General features: G+C 38.5%; 1 pseudogene; it reads right to left on the reverse strand.

The window, feature by feature from the left end:
• Window positions 1-1,271: 1,271 nt before the first annotated feature.
• LOC139860377 (plastid lipid-associated protein 3, chloroplastic-like) lies at window positions 1,272-4,010 on the reverse strand (annotated as a pseudogene).
• Window positions 4,011-16,235: the final 12,225 nt, after the last annotated feature.

A 16,235-nucleotide genomic window follows, 5' to 3' on the forward strand; every position in this document is an offset into this window, starting at 1 on the left:
AAATCAAATATGAAATATTAGTACAACATAATAAAAATATTAAACATTACATTAAAAGTATCACAATATCATATGTTTAAACATAAATAAATAAAAATAATAAAAAGATAAAAATCACCAACGGGAACTATATCAATCTGGATAGGGGTTCCAGTTCATGTCGTCGGGCAGGTTCCACGGTTGGTTATAGGTGTACTGATAGGCCTGGTTAGGGTCGTATAGAGTAAATGGTGGTCGCATATCGGGCTGGTGTGGAGGATAGTAAGCAGGTCGGGTCGGTACATAGTTATTTGGTACCTGAGGTGATAGCTGGCTCATGATATGATGCGGATGATAGTGCCATCTATCATGCTGTCATTGCCTGAAATGCTCGTATACATTCTCGGCTTGCCACTGCTTGTACCGACTATGTCTATACTGGTTTGTCATTTCTACCTCATCTATACGCTGGTAGACGTCAGTCATAGCCTCCCTAATGACATCCCTAATGTCATCTGCTTCCTCCATTTCCTCATCTGAACCTCTCTCTACCTATGGATGACGACCATCATATGGTACTGCCTGATTGCGTCTGCTCTTTAATACCTTAGCACCCTGATAGACCTTCAATCCTAAAGTATCCACCTGTTCCCTACACACCATCAGTGGATCCCCTTGATCCCTATCTACACCCAAATACTCTCCAATGAGAGTAACAAAAATACCTCCTTCTATTACTCTCCCGTCCTGTATTCATGCCACTACTTTGGATAGATAAAAACCAACACAGTATGGGATATTAACAAAGCTTCTAGGGTTTCGAATACACTTTAATTGGGTTCCACTAATGAGCTAAGCTAAAATGGGATTTGCAAGTGGGCCGAGTTTATTTTTCTTTCTAGTGGGCTTGTGGAACTACTGTTGGGCCGAAGGGTTGTTGGGCCAGGTTATTGAAATTGAAAAAGAAGAAGAAACAGGGGATTTACGGGTTATATAAAATTTAGGTGTAAGACCTTTGTACGAAAGTCAGAGACTTTCGCACGAGCGGAAAGTGACATTATATAAATAAGAGTACCGGGTTTCAGTGTTACGTTACACATTCTTATTAATCATAGCCGACGTTTTCTCTGAGTTTTTCAATTCCAATCAATCCCAATACGACAACTCAATGAGTCGTTCTAAACCATTCATCTTTGAGTAGGTTTGATTCATACAATTTTAAAAGTCAAGTTTATTCGATTAACTACTTATTATAGTGAATTTCACACATTAGATTAAGTATAATGTTTGTTCTAAGACTGCTGTACATGTGACAAATTTATATTTTGAACAAAAAGATCAACATTCTATGGAAGGCTCACATTTTAACTTGATCTTAGGAGGATTAAAGCTCCATTCCTTAAATTGTACTACCTGAAAAGCTCATGATAAATAAAACTTACTAACTTCATGAAAATAGTGAATACTAGTCTAAAAAAGGATTGTGTTATACTGAATAAATCAGAATTGGAGAAGTGGTTATAATAAAACTACTTGTTACATCTGATTTTGTAGTATTAATCAGATGCAGTAGACGTTTAAGTAGCAAAAGGGGTAGAAAAGGTAGTGGAAGTTTCAACTTTCAACAATGGAGTTGTGCCCAACGTCATAAGCGGTAATAGCTCAGAAAATGTAGTGTACCTGATACATTCGAAGCCGTAGTTAGCGCGTTTCGGAACAATGGATGAACGTGAAACTAAAATAGTTGACAAAATAATACGTGAAGTGCTGTTTGCCCATCATACAAAGTAGAGGTGCCAATATGGGTTGGTTAGAGTGGTTGGGTGGGGTTGTTTTCGGTACACAGAGAGATGGGTCTGGTTGACACACAAACCTTTGTTCATTTTATTGAAATCAATGGCTTAAATAGGACTACAAAAATGATGTCATTATAATTACTCCGTATAATTTAACCTTTTAAAATCGGATGATTTAATGCATCGAAAGTACAATTTGGCAACTATCGGTTCCTTTGACAAATTGACCCGTTTGACCTGTTAGGGATAAACGTAAACCACAACGAACTAATTATAAGTAAACATATCAAAATTTCCCCCTCTATTACAATTGGATTAAGATATTCTAGGTATCTATTGCACAGTGCAATAGATACCACTAAAAGTTTTAGTGCAATTTGCACTAAAAGTTTCAAAAATGAAATTTACAAGTACATTGTTCTGCATATACCACTAGTATTAACTAATATCCATACTCTTAGCATTACTTAGAAAAGACCGAAGGTGTTACAAATTAGCTTCAAACACCCTCTAAGGAATAATACGCCATGAGTACAACCATTCACCGTAAACATGAATTAAAAGCCATTACACCGTGATCGTGCTAAAATCCGGATAGCGCACAGGTTAACCTTAATGTCAGTGTTTCAGCGCATCAGCCCCATATGGCGTAACAGTATGTGTCACCCATTAGAAAGGCCACATAAGCCCCATGCTCCAATGTTCAGGATTGACCAGTCAACCGGGCCTTACGGGTTGACTGGCCAATCAGGTCATGACACGTGTTATAGGAGGTCAAGCCTTGGACATTGCATATAAATAGGACACATTGGAATACTTGGAATTTGTCACAGCTTATATATTTTTCTCTCTAAGAAAATGTTTCTCCCTCTAAAGAACAAGCAAGATAACTAATCCAGTTTCCAATTGCATTTGGATCCGATAATCATCGTTAGCAGATAACGACTTTCGTTAAGCCATTCACCACTAACGTGATTAAGTGCACTTGTACGCAGGCTGGTGTCCGGAATACGTACAGTCATTTCCGGATTAGCCTAAAATAAAATTCTACAACGTTTCTTTAGAGACAAAAATTCTTAGGAAATTATGAAGTAGTCCTGAAGAAGTCCGTGTTTCATTGAACCATTTCACTAACACAGGTCATCATAGAGAGTAACTTCAAAAAAACTACAGAAACAAATAACAATCGGAAATTGAGATATTAAGCATTCTTTGTAAAAGTAAAGTTTGTGAGATCTCATCAAATATTGCACTTGTTAAATACAATTGGACAACACATCTTCACACACCACGAACCCTCACCCCTTTCATTCTAGGGTGACGGAGGGATCATACCATTTGAACCTTTTGTTTCGTGATCTCCGGGCCGGTCTGGTCTAATCGAAAATAACCGACTCAAATGGAATATGGGGTGAGTTTTCACCGAACTCGTACAAAAGTGTATTACAAATCTAACACGATAGATTTTAACGACTATTTTTTGGAACAACAAATACAGGCACAATTCTTTTGTTCATGACGGGACTCAAACATACAATCTCGAGGTTAATGCTCCCTTGATACCGCTAGGCCAGAAAACCTATGATTTTAACGACTATTAACTTTATCAATTTGCTTATACAACTTGTTAAAATTCATCCAATACATAATTTTAACTACTAATATCTTTATTATATTGAGCTCCCAAGGCCTAAAGAACAAGCCAAGCTAAACATTCCTTATATCGAACTTTTTTGCAAAATATCAATCATCAATTAAAACCAACAAAAGCACGTTGTAACTACATATATCAAAACACTATACACGCGTAAGGTTATATGCAAAAACATATTATCTCAAAGAGGCTTTAAACATGAAATGTGGGTACTTACAACAGAACCCAGTTCCTATCAAGAAGCTCTACCGGGTGACAGATTAACCGCTGCTAACTGAATCACAAGCTCCAAAATCTCAGCCCGTTCCTCCTGCGAAGCACTGGATCCCAGCCCAGCCCAGTCCCGAAAACACTATCAACTGAACACCTCTTCAATTCTTCAACCTTACCATCATCCTCAACAACCGCAGGTCCATTACTGGAATATGCAATTTTGGGTTCAGGTGAACCCCACTCGTCATCATCTTTTGGGGGCGTGGACAATTCAGTTAACGGTTCGTTTTACGGTTCAGCCTTTTCCCTCTTTCATCAGGGACTGTGGGCCGTTGAGATCCGTCGGATTCTTCTTCGTCGTTTAGGGTTTGATTGAGTTGGGATTAAGAGGGAATGATAGAGATAATACGGGGTGTTGTTCAGGTTTTTTTTTTTTTTTTTTTTTTTTTTTTTTTTTTTCACATAATTACCGATATAGTCCTTAAAATTTGTAGGTAGTTCTTAGATCTTAGATGTTGTGTGATAGTCCATTTTACATATGGTCATTAAACAATACCGTTAACTCAGTCACGTAAAAAGTAAGGATGATTAAAAACGCTTAAAAAATCAAACCATAGCCATATTGAAAAAAAACCGACGAGGTTCGGTTTCGGTACTTGATTTTGGGTATAATCGGTTTCGGTACAATTGGAATTGGTACCGGTTCGGTACGGGAAAATCGAAATAAAGAAATGAAATATGAAACGAGTATAGGTGCCTGAAAATTATTGTCTGACACTTCGTAAGGAAGAATATCGAGGTCGTTGATTGTCCATTCTACTCCGTATGTTTTATGCTAATTTAAGTGTAATAAACAAGAGTTATATTAGTTAATGTCACCTATCATACAATATAACTATATAACTAGATAATAGTTTTCACAAATTATTTAGTAAACTCAGTGGATATTTCAAGTAGACGATAATCCCGTATTATGTTCTGGACGATTTTTGGTGGTACTCAAATTTGTTCGACATGGTTAACTCAAGTTATTTATACATGTGTTGCAAGAAGCTTGTTTAACCTAAGCAAATGGTTCAACCTATTTCTAATGTATATTGTACTTGATTTTCGATTTTGTTGGTACCATATCAGAAAAACTGTTATCAATACCGTTTTGTTCATTTGGTTCGGTATCCGGTTCTTGTTTTTGAATAATTTCTGTTTCGAGAATTTGAATATCAGTACGGTTCGGTACATGTACCGATCTCATCCATAGTACAAAACATGTGAGGCTACATTATCATGTTATGTTTTCTTATTCCTTTATCACCTGCATCTTATACGTAAAACTTAATTCTTTCATATTTATTCATCACTTCAAAACAAAAGACTTTAATTTAACATACTTTACGAAAAATTCAAATCCAAAGCTTTCGATTTCATAAAACAATCAATCCTTAAGTTTTTCAAAAATTACAGATACCTTTGTTCATTTATCCAATAAATCTATAATCGAAAGGAACTCTCTATCTTTCAACTTGTTTAACACAACCCAATTTTAAATCCAAAACTTGTTAGAGTATGGAGACATTTATACAAAACGAGAGAAAAAAAAAAAATGAAACCGGTCCAACCATTTCGGTTAATCCTACACTAAGACGCTCGACTAGAGTGCCCAAACCTAATTCTAGGTATTCTCCATCAGCAAACTACTTGCTCTATACCGAGAATGGTGAACCCGAAAGTTACTTTGAGGCAAGAAAAACAAAAGAATCCATACAATGGGAACTTGCCATGAAAGAAGAGATGGGATCACTTGAGAAGAACAAGACTTGGTCACTAGTGAAGTTACCTCATGATAAAAGGGCATTGCAAAGCAAATGGGTATATAGAATCAAGAATGAGATGGATGGCAAGAAAAGGTACAAGGCTCGTTTGGTAGTCAAAGGCTTTCAACAAAAGGAAGGGGTTGACTACAAAGAGATATTTTCACCGGTAGTTAAAATGACTACTATCCGTTTGGTACTTTCTATGGTTGCATCCGAAGACTTACATCTAGAGCAACTAGATGTGAAGACTGCATTCTTGCATGGTGATCTTGTTGAAGAGATCTACATGAGGCAACCTGAGGGCTTTGAGGTAAAGGGTAAAGAGAAGTGGGTTTGTAAGCTAAAGAAAAGTTTGTATGGATTGAAGCAAGCACCTCGGCAATGGTACTTGAAGTTTGATGATTTTATGAAGAAGATTGGTTTCTTAAGATGTGAAGCGGATCACTGTTGCTACTTGAAGAAATCCAAGTCTTCTTATATAATCTTATTGTTGTATGTTGATGACATGTTACTTGCAGGTTCAAACATGTCCGAAATTAACAAGTTGAAGGGATTACTTTCCCGAGAATTCGAGATGAAAGATCTTGGCGGTGCTAAGCAAATACTTGGCATGAGTATTGTGCGTGATCGTGTGAAGGGTACTCTATACTTGTCTCAATCCAAATATATTGAAGTAGTATTATGTATGCCATGGTTTGTACAAGACCCGATATTGCTCAAGCAGTGGGAGTTGTAAGTCGTTATATGTCTAATCCGGGAAAAGAGCATTGGGAAGCGGTCAAATGGTTGCTTCGTTATTTGAAAGGTACTTCTAATATGGGATTGTGTTTCTCCAAAAACAATCTCATACTTAGAGGTTATGCGGATGCTAATTTGGATGATTCGGGAAAAAGCACTACGGGTTATGTTTTCACAATGGGGAAGACGGCGATTAGTTGGTTATCTCGATTGCAAAAGAGTGTTGCTTTGTCAACCACCGAAGCCGAATACATGGCTATTGCTGAAGCTTCTAAAGAGCTAGTGTGGTTGAAGAACTTCTTAGGCGAGTTGGGTAAAAGACAAGACTATTGCGTCTTGTATTGTGATAATCAAAGTGCGGTTCATCTTGGGAAGAATTCGGTGTTTCATAGTCGAACGAAACACATCAAGATAAGGTATCATTTTATTCGACAACATATAAATGATGGCACTTTATTCTTGGAGAAAATCCTTGGTACGAAGAATCCTGCCGATATGTTTACTAAGGTGGTTACAACGGAGAAATTGAGGTTTTGCATTACCTCAATTGGTCTTCTCATGAATTGATGAGAGAAGACCCCAACTAGAGATGTGAATGGTGTTACAAGTTTAACAAGTAGTATTGAAGACCTTTTATCGAAAGTCTACTCATCCGAAGTATGTGTTGAGCGTGCGTGTCCCAAATGGTATTTGGCGGTAATCGAAGGTGGTTTAATGTTCTTGGTTAATTCATTGATATGATTGGAGTTTTGTTCAAAGTCTCCAAGTGGGAGATTTGTTAGAGTATGGAGACATTTATACAAAACGAGAGGAAAAAAAAACTGTTTCAACACTTGCACGGATTTTGCAGATTTCGGTAAGCGTGAAACAGAGAAAAACAGATCAAAAACAGAGCAAATTGATTGTGCACGGTGATGGTGCGCGGCGCGCTCCCTGCGCGCACTAGAGAAGTTTTGATCAGAAGGCTTGCTCGAAGTTTGGGAGTGTGCACGGCGCGCACGTTTAAGTGTGCACGGCGCGCACGATGTCTGGCAGCAAGTGGGCAACTTGCACACATGGGATCCGATCTTGATTGATTCTCCTTTCACTTTAGGTGCTTAGTGGGTTGCTTTACACCACTAATTGTGGCTGTGATCATGTCATTAGTGGGTGTAAAGCATGGCTAGTTGGTTTATCTTTCATGATTACTAGCACACTTGAAGATCAAGTTGTAGTTTGGTTGGTTTCTTGTTTGCTCTATATATAGAGCTCATTCATAGTCATTGTAACACACCACTCTCAAATATTTAGTAAATAAACGATCTCTAGTTGGTCCGTGGACTAAAGCAATCACAACGATTGCATATAACCACGTTATATCTTGTGTCGATTTACTTTTTCGCATTTATTATCTTTCGTTCATTAAGTGGGTTGAGTGATCTTGATAGTATCACTACTCGGCTAGTAATCTTGTAGAATTACTAGCGTTGTTTGGGTCCTAATATCCTAACAACTGGTATCTAGAGCACAAGGTTTCGTTAAGGGAACGATGGCGGAAGATGGGAAGTTTAGAATCGACCGATTCGATGGAAGAGACTTTGGCTTTTGGAAGATGCAAATTGAAGATTACTTGTATCAAAAGAAGCTACACCAACCCTTGTTAGAGACCAAGCCCGAAAGCATGGACGATGCCGATTGGACGCTTTTGGATCGTCAAGCTTTGGGTGCTATTCGTCTTTCACTTGCTAAGAACGTTGCATACAACGTTGTGAATGAGAAGACGAAGTTTGCTTGCTTGAAAGCACTCTCTAACATGTATGAGAAACCTACAGCTGCAAATAAGGTATTTCTCATGCGTCAATTGTTTAATACTAAAATGAAGGAAGGTACGAGTGCAACGGATCATATCAATGAATTTAATAATATCGTTTCAAGACTTGAATCGGTAGAGATTAAGTTTGATGATGAACTAAAAGCACTTATCTTGCTTTCATCATTACTGGAAAGTTGGTCGGGTACGGTTACCGCGGTTAGTAGCTCTACGGGAACTACTAAGCTAGCGTTTGAATCTATAAGGGATTTGATTCTTAGTGAAGATACTCGTAGAAGAAACTCGGGAGAATCGACATCCGGTTCTTTGTTAAGTACCGACAACCGTGGTAGAAAATTTGAACGCAGTGAGAAGAAGGGTAGGAAGAAGTCTAAGAAGAGGCATCCATCGAAAGATAGAAGTGAAGTTACTTGTTGGGGTTGCAATCAAAAAGGGCACTTTCAAAGGAATTGCAAAAATGGTTCCACGAAAGGTGTAAACTTGGCCGAAGGGGAAAGTGATGATGCACTTTTGTGTAGTGTTGAAAATTCTATGGAGTCTTGGATCTTGGATTCGGGAGCTTCGTTTCATGCTACTCATATCAAAAGCATGATGAAGAATTTTCGTTCATATCAAGGCAAGGTGAGATTGGCGGACAACAAGCAACTCAACATAGAGGGCATTGGAGATGTTGTTTTGAAGACTACTCTTGGTTCTAATTGGACTTTGATGAACGTAAGGTACATTCCTAAAATGAAAAGGAAACTTATTTTGGTTGGTCAATTAGATGATGAAGGTAACGCGGTTACTTTTGAAAACCGCCAATGGAAGGTGGTTAAGGGTAGTAGTATTGTGGCTCGTGGACATAAAAGGGGAACACTTTATATGGTTGAAGTGTTTGATGAAGACACGGTGGTTGCTACGGTTAATGTTGAGTCCGAATCAACTCTATGGCACCGAAGACTCGGGCATATGAGTGAGAAGGGTATGAAGATGCTTGTTTCGAGTGGGAGAATTCCGGATTTGAAGAAGGTAGAACTTGGGTTTTGCGAACCATGTGTTTATGGGAAGCAAAAGAAGGTGACTTTTGGGAAATCAGGGAATGCACCTAAGTTAGAGAAATTGGAGCTCGTTCATACGGATGTGTTTGGTCCAACTAATGTAGAATCACATGGAGGTTCTCGTTATTATGTCACCTTCATTGACGACTCCACTCGGAAGGTATGGGTTTATTTTCTTAAATCTAAATCCGATGTATTTAATACTTTTGTGAAGTGGAAAGCTATGGTAGAAAATGAGACTAACTTGAAGGTTAAGTGCTTAAAGTCGGATAATGGAGGAGAATATGGTAGTCTTGAGTTTAAAGACCATTGTGCAAAGCTCAGTATTAGAATGTTGAAAACGGTACCGGAGACACCGCAACACAATGGGGTCGCCGAACGTATGAATCGTACGTTAAATGAAAGGGCTAAGAGTATGAGACTACATGCCGGTTTGCCTAAAATGTTTTGGGCGGATGCGGTTAACACGGCGACTTATTTGATAAATAGGGGACCCTCAACACCGTTGGGTTTCCGAATTCCCGAGGAAGAATGGCAAGGCAAGAAGGTGAGTTATGGTCACCTTAGGATCTTTGGGTGTAATGCATATGTGAAGACCAAAGATGCGGATAAAGACAAGCTTGAAGCTAAGTCAAAGAAGTGTATTTTCATAGGGTACGGGTCGGATGAAATGAGCTATCGTTGTTGGGACAACGAAGCTAGAAAAGTAATTCGTTCGCGAGATGTTACTTTTGATGAAGATTCGGTCTATGGCAAACCGGAAACGGGGAGTCCTAAACCGAGTCAAGCTACTTTTGACGATGTTTCTATTGATGATCTTGCAGGTTCTAGTGGGAGTACGGGAAACAATGATTTGCCGAATAACGGTGAGGTGTCGGGAAATGCTAATGATGGGGATGATTCGGAAAGCGGTGATGATTCCGAACATAGTGCGAGTTCTAGTGATGAGGAGGTTACAAATGAAACCGGTCCAACCATTTCGGTTAATCCTACACTAAGACGCTCGACTAGAGTGCCCAAACCTAATCCTAGGTATTCTCCATCAGCAAACTACTTGCTCTATACCGAGAATGGTGAACCCGAAAGTTACTTTGAGGCAAGAAAAACAAAAGAATCCATACAATGGGAACTTGCCATTAAAGAAGAGATGAGATCACTTGAGAAGAACAAGACTTGGTCACTAGTGAAGTTACCTCATGATAAAAGGGCATTGCAAAGCAAATGGGTATATAGAATCAAGAATGAGATGGATGGCAAGAAAAGGTACAAGGCTCGTTTGGTAGTCAAAGGCTTTCAACAAAAGGAAGGGGTTGACTACAAAGAGATATTTTCACCGGTAGTTAAAATGACTACTATCTGTTTGGTACTTTCTATGGTTGCATCCGAAGACTTACATCTAGAGCAACTAGATGTGAAGACTGCATTCTTGCATGGTGATCTTGTTGAAGAGATCTACATGAGGCAACCCGAGGGCTTTGAGGTAAAGGGTAAAGAGAAGTGGGTTTGTAAGCTAAAGAAAAGTTTGTATGGATTGAAGCAAGCACCTCGGCAATGGTACTTGAAGTTTGATGATTTTATGAAGAAGATTGGTTTCTTAAGATGTGAAGCGGATCACTGTTGCTACTTGAAGAAATCCAAGTCTTCTTATATAATCTTATTGCTGTATGTTGATGACATGTTACTTGCAGGTTCAAACATGTCCGAAATTAACAAGTTGAAGGGATTACTTTCCCGAGAATTCGAGATGAAAGATCTTGGCGGTGCTAAGCAAATACTTGGCATGAGTATTGTGCGTGATCGTGTGAAGGGTACTCTATACTTGTCTCAATCCAAATATATTGAGAAAGTAATAGAGAGGTTCAACATGGAAGATTCAAAGGCTCGTTCTATGCCTTTGGGAAGCACCTTAAAGTTATCGAAAAGTCAATCACCAAAGACGGAAAGAGACAAGAAGGATATGAAAAAGGTTCCATATGCATCAGCCGTGGGTAGTATTATGTATGCCATGGTTTGTACAAGACCCGATATTGCTCAAGCAGTGGGAGTTGTAAGTCGTTATATGTCTAATCCGGGAAAAGAGCATTGGGAAGCGATCAAATGGTTGCTTCGTTATTTGAAAGGTACTTCTAATATGGGATTGTGTTTCTCCAAAAACAATCTCATACTTAGAGGTTATGCGGATGCTAATTTGGGTGGATGTAATGATTCGGGGAAAAGCACTACGGGTTATGTTTTCACAATGGGGAAGACGGCGATTAGTTGGTTATCTCGATTGCAAAAGAGTGTTGCTTTGTCAACCACCGAAGCCGAATACATGGCTATTGCTGAAGCTTCTAAAGAGCTAGTGTGGTTGAAGAACTTCTTAGGCGAGTTGGGTAAAAGACAAGACTATTGCGTCTTGTATTGTGATAATCAAAGTGCGGTTCATCTTGGGAAGAATCCGGTGTTTCATAGTCGAACGAAACACATCAAGATAAGGTATCATTTTATTCGACAACATATAAATGATGGCACTTTATTCTTGGAGAAAATCCTTGGTACGAAGAATCCTGCCGATATGTTTACTAAGGTGGTTACAACGGAGAAATTGAGGTTTTGCATTACCTCAATTGGTCTTCTCATGAATTGATGAGAGAAGACCCTAACTAGAGATGTGAATGGTGTTACAAGTTTAACAAGTAGTATTGAAGACCTTTTATCGAAAGTCTACTCATCCGAAGTATGTGTTGAGCGTGCGTGTCCCAAATGGTATTTGGCGATAATCGAAGGTGGTTTAATGTTCTTGGTTAATTCATTGATATGATTGGAGTTTTGTTCAAAGTCTCCAAGTGGGAGATTTGTTAGAGTATGGAGACATTTATACAAAACGAGAGGAAAAAAAAACTGTTTCAACACTTGCACGGATTTTGCAGATTTCGGTAAGCGTGAAACAGAGAAAAACAGATCAAAAACAGAGCAAATTGATTGTGCGCGGTGATGGTGCGCGGCGCGCTCCCTGCGCGCACTAGAGAAGTTTTGATCAGAAGGCTTGCTCGAAGTTTGGGAGTGTGCACGGCGCGCACGTTTAAGTGTGCACGGCGCGCACGATGTCTGGCAGCAAGTGGGCAACTTGCACACATGGGATCCGATCTTGATTGATTCTCCTTTCACTTTAGGTGCTTAGTGGGTTGCTTTACACCACTAATTGTGGCTGTGATCATGTCATTAGTGGGTGTAAAGCATGGCTAGTTGGTTTATCTTTCATGATTACTAGCACACTTGAAGATCAAGTTGTAGTTTGGTTGGTTTCTTGTTTGCTCTATATATAGAGCTCATTCATAGTCATTGTAACACACCACTCTCAAATATTCAGTAAATAAACGATCTCTAGTTGGTCCGTGGACTAAAGCAATCACAACGATTGCATATAACCACGTTATATCTTGTGTCGATTTACTTTTTCGCATTTATTATCTTTCGTTCATTAAGTGGGTTGAGTGATCTTGATAGTATCACTACTCGGCTAGTAATCTTGTAGAATTACTAGCGTTGTTTGGGTCCTAATATCCTAACAAAACTACCTTCGAGTTTCATAAACACAAACTTTTTCTTTTAACTCATTTAATTTCTCGAATCGATTTCAACTCTATATCTCACAAATCAATGAACAAAAACACACAAAGTAAAAAAGAAAATCGAAGGGACCATATAAAATCAAACAAGAACAAACTTGTGGTTCACCAATGTAAGCGTGGTTTAACAAATTTTCTCACCTTGAGAGAGATAAAAAGTTTACATATATACTATTACAACATGTATGGAAACTCTAACAAATCAATCTCTATCTTTGTTAACACCCCCTCAAACGTAATGGTGGTGGACTAACATGAAGCTTGGTACGATATTCTTCAAAGAGAGAACGAGGAAGACATCTTCGCTGCGAGCTGTTGTGTCGTAGGAACGAACTTGGTACCAAGACAACCTGAAGCAATGAGTTCCCGAATAAAGTGAGAATCGATGTCGATATATATGGAGCGCTTATTAGAGACTGAATTCTGACATCGGAATAAGGCACTCATGTTATCAAATAAGATCGTAGGACAGCTTCGTGTGAGAACAACAAGTTCTTTTAAAAGATGTGTAATCTAGATAATTTCCGCATCTTATTTGCAACTTGCAAGAGCACAATATTCTGACTCACAACTCGATCTAGCAACAGTAGGATGTGTCTTTGCACTCCACTATACCAAATTTCCTTCCAAGGAAATAGAGTAGCCATATGTCGACATGCATGTTTCAATACATTTTGCCTAGTCGTCATCCGAATAACCAATAAGAGAAGCAGCAAGTGAATGATGAAAATATATACCATACATAATAGTACATTTGACATAGCGAAGTATCCGTTTGACAACTTGATAATGAGTGGCAGTAGGTGCTTGAAGAAATTGACTAACCTCATTGACTGCATATGACTGATCAGATAGTTAAAATATTGAAGAGAACCAACCATAGAGCAATACAATATGGGATCATGAAACCCCGTCGCAATAGTAACAAAGTGTTATGATGTTGCAAGTGGGGTGCCCAATATCATGAGCATATTTCAGTACACTTAAGAATAAGCCCGTATCAATATATGTCACCTCAAGTCTTAAAAATAATTTAGTCGACCAAGATCTTTAATCGCAAATTCAGAATGTAGACGTGAAATGAACGTCTGAATATAGGAAGAATTATTACCAGTGAGGATGATATCGTATACATAAACGAGTAACTATAGATTGGATGATCCACGTTTGTAGATAAATAGAGATAGATCAGATCGACTAATAGTGAAACCAAGTCGTAGAAGAAAGTTGCTATTTATGATTAAAACTTTTTAGTAGTAGTGTTTTTTACACGTATTAAGAATCTTAATGTTAAATGTCTCATTCTTATATATCGAACATGTAATAATAAATTAATTAGAGCGTGAGACAACCGTGTATTTAGGTAATTAAAGATATAATTATATAACTCCATGTAACACCCCGTTTTCAGTTACGCGTTATTTCGGACGCCATTTAAATTACAAGGCATGTAATCATATATTTTGACCCCAAATAAAGTGTGATTTAATGTTTTAGAACCTTACCATTAGAAAGTAGACCTTATTACGTTTCCAACCATATTTGATTCATCAAAAACGGAGTTACGGTCGGAAAGTTACGACCAAAAAAGTTAGCAGTTCTGGGGTATGATCGCGGTCGCGAATGGGTGCATTGCGGTCGCGATTCGGGGCCAGACATGAGCTTTTTAAACGTATTTGGAGGTTTTTAGAGGGGTAAAGTGGTCCTTTCACTTGGGATCGTGTATATGGTTTGGGAACTGATCTATATCTCATCTTATCTTCACCATCCACCAACCAAACCCTAGAGAGAGAGAGAGAGAGAGAGGAGAGTTCTAGAGAGAGGAAACTCCAAATGGTGAAGAAAATGATGATTGTTGCCCAAATTGGAGTGGAACTTGATGCATCTTGATGTTTCTATCTACTAGGACTCGTTTTAATGCTAAAGTAAACCCTAATCCGAGTTGTAAGTGTTTAATTCTTGTTTTGAGTTAGGGTTTGAGTTAGTGTTGGGTTATAAACCTCATTTCTCATGAAATTGAGGGTTTTATTGTATGTATTGTGTAAGTAAACCCAATTATTATGGGTTTAGGGTTTGATGATGAATTTAGAAATATTTGTAACATCCTCAGATCGGGCATAGATGTAAGATGACCTTTTTACCCTTAGGCCTAACTGTGTGGTTAATTATGCTTTTATTTTAATTATATGTTTAGTGTTATTTTATTATTTAGTTAAGACCAGTTTGTGATAAGGGTCACAGAACAGGTTCGTTTATTTAGTTTGGACTCCGTTAGGGCAGTCAAATTAAGTACGAAAGTTATTAGATAACTGGTAAATACCCGTGTGTGATGCGGTATTGTATTTAAAATAAATATATAAGCAAGAAATCAGCCATTTCTCTCATTTTCTTGAATCTTCCACACACACACCGTACCTACTTCTCTTCTACTTTCAAACCCTAGATTCACCAAAACTTGTTGTTGATATTTAATTTAGTTGGAAATCAGTCTCTTGTGATTTCTAGTGTTCTAACAAGGTAATAATCGTTCCAATTCGTGCTTGAATCTTTGTCAAAATAGGTTTTAAAGTTAGGTTTTTGTTAAAGTAGGTTTTGAAGTCAGATTGGTCTAATTTGATGTTGTTTGAGTGTAAAATTTGTGGGTTTAAGTCCCAAAAGGTTTTGTGCAAGAGATGTAACCATTTTCAAGGTCAAAAATGAGTCCAAAGTCGAGATTTGGTGAATTGGGGATGAAACCCGTCAGTTTTCTGCTACTGCTGCTGCTCGACGAACACAACTGTACGGTTGCAGCTTGCAACCGTACGGGTACACTGTGCAACCTTACGGATGCATGTGCAACCGTACGGATGCAGTGATGTTGGTGCAACCGGGCAGAAAGTGTGTAACCGTACGGATGTACAATGTAACGGTACGGATGGACTTGCAACTGTACGGATGCATGTGCAACCATACGGATGTAGATCAGATCAGTTGTTGTTTAAATTAGCTATTTTTCTAGCCCTTATGCTGTCCACATAACTTATGATAATCAGGATGTAAATTCTGAAAATGCATAAGTGTTAGGTAGACTTTTAATGACACTTTTTGTGATTGATTTTCTGTACTATGATGCTAAAGGAAAGAAACTAACTTGATTTGCCTTATGTTCAGGTGATAAGGATAAGGATGCAGCTCAATGATAGATTACCTGAGCTAGTTGCTGGTATTCAGTGAGTGGGTCTATCTCCGGATAGAGTATTAAGTAGCTGACACACTACTTGTTCAAACTCTTTATTATTATGTTTATGCCCTATATGAATACCATGTGTAGTTAGATATTGCCATGGTAGTTAGGACGATTGCATGAATGATTATCTGTGATCTTATGTGCGCACTGTTAGTTGGACACCAACCGAGGCGACAAGGTTGGGAACCCACCGAGGCGGCAAGGTAGGGTTGGTGTGAGGTCGACCGTGGCAGCCTGGTCGGGTCATGATGTTACTGATTGTTCAGTATAGCATAGAAGGACGCATGTCTTGCGTCTGGACGGTTATGCAGTGGAATCAGTAAAGCAGACTATCGGTAGACTGTAGCCTGATCAGCT

The sequence above is a fragment of the Rutidosis leptorrhynchoides genome, chromosome 7 (assembly GCF_046630445.1).
Source record: "Rutidosis leptorrhynchoides isolate AG116_Rl617_1_P2 chromosome 7, CSIRO_AGI_Rlap_v1, whole genome shotgun sequence".
Lineage (NCBI taxonomy): Eukaryota > Viridiplantae > Streptophyta > Magnoliopsida > Asterales > Asteraceae > Rutidosis > Rutidosis leptorrhynchoides.